Source organism: Arachis ipaensis, chromosome B08 (assembly GCF_000816755.2).
Source record: "Arachis ipaensis cultivar K30076 chromosome B08, Araip1.1, whole genome shotgun sequence".
Classification (NCBI taxonomy): Eukaryota; Viridiplantae; Streptophyta; class Magnoliopsida; order Fabales; family Fabaceae; genus Arachis; species Arachis ipaensis.
Window position 1 is genome coordinate 9,642,423 of NC_029792.2, and position 1,954 is coordinate 9,644,376.

Genomic DNA, 1,954 nt, shown 5'->3' on the forward strand with positions numbered 1-1,954 from the left:
ACAGGTGCTTGGGCACAGTAGTAGTTTAGCACCCAAAGAAAAGGGAGAGATTGTTCTCTCTACTTAACCACTCATTTCCAACTTATAAGAAGTCAATATCAATAGAACTATACGCAATCTTAATTCTTAGAAAAATAATGCCACAAACAAATGAGATTTTTTTTTTAAAGGCTCTTCGTGAAGTTGCATTGCTGTCCCACATAGCATTATTTTTTGTTGAGCATGAAACATGTTCATTCATTCTCTAGTGCTTTAATTTGGTCTCATTAATTCGTTCTTGATCTTGTTTATCACCCACGCCCTTATCTTCAATTTCGTTTTCATCATAACTTCTTAGTACATCCACTTATTTAAACTCCTTACTAAACAATAAAATAAAATTAAAAGGATTTACAAAGTTGAGAGAACAATAGTGATGAGATGATCCAACCCTCGGTGCATGGATTAGGATCCTATCAAGTTAGTTAAATTAGTTTTATTTAACAAATTATGTCTTCATATTATAATATAAAGAGATAAAATAGCAATAATGGAAATTGATCATCTCCAATAAAAAAAATACTTAAAAAAATAAAGTATGATCTTTCATCTTTAATTCTTTAAATAGGATCCAAATTAAATAGAAGAGAAAAAACAATAAAACGTTAAATTAAATACCGGACACTATCCATTTTTTTTCACTGTAGTGATCCACTCCCATATAGTATGAACATGTATGTAACGACAAAAACACGCAGGTATGGAACTTACGTGGCATTTCTCAATAGGTAAAAAACTTAAAAAGTTGAATAAAGTGTGTATAATTATTAATTCCATGACATATACAAGATTATATAAATAAAAAATAATTATTGTAACAACATTTAGAGTATTTAAACTATAAAGCCTAAAAGCCGTACAAAATTGTTAAATATTTTTAGTGCATCATATAAATAAATTAATAAATAGGGAGACAAATCCAAATTTGCGACATTTTTTGTTCCTTAAATTCCTCAAAACTGTTGAATTAAACATACTTAACCTCAACAAGCAAATAAACTAGTATATGATCTAAAAATACTACTCAAAAGAAAAAAGAGAATCAATTGCTTGCTTTTTGTAGATTTTGAGATTACAATGGTTTCCATAATAATAAATACTTCATATGAAAATAATATTATAAAATTTTTAAATAATCTAACAATTTAAATAAAATATAATTTATATATATACAGATATCTTCTAGAAATAATTTCTTTACGAAATAATTTGTTGACGTAATAATGGGAGTAGATAAGTAACTAGCTACGGGACCATGAACTTGTATGTTGTATCACACGGCATGGATATGGCAAACATGGAGTAATCTATATCTCAGCACAATATCCCAGGACATATAAATTTTTTAATTAATAACATAATAATAATTTTTAACATTTATATGCAATTGGGCTTTGGTTCGACATTCTTGGCCAATAATTGAGCATGCATGATGCATGAAGAGTGGGTGAATGAATGATTGGTTGAAGACTTGAAGTAGTGAAGGAGGATAGGAGTTCATCATAGAACTTAAATGAAAAATAAAAAAATAATTAAGGGTGTGTATTTTGAAATTCACATGGGGAATATTTGACAGCTATCTCTTTTCCCTTTCTTGCCGTATCTACTATACATTATTGTTGTTTAGAGGTTATTATTTTTAGTTTTTTACACAGAACTGAACAATGTGACAATAACCCCTAAACAACTCTATTATGGGTTACTATATTGCCCTACCCCCTCTTAATGTTCCGGTTATGGTCGGTCTACGGTTTTTTTTATTATTGTCATTAAGATTTAATTAATTTGTGTTTTAAGAAAATATTTTAAAAATATAATAATAAAATTTTTTAATATTTTTAATATATTTAATATATTAAAAATATAAAATATTTATTTTTTAACAAATTTTATAAAATATTTTTTATAATACTTT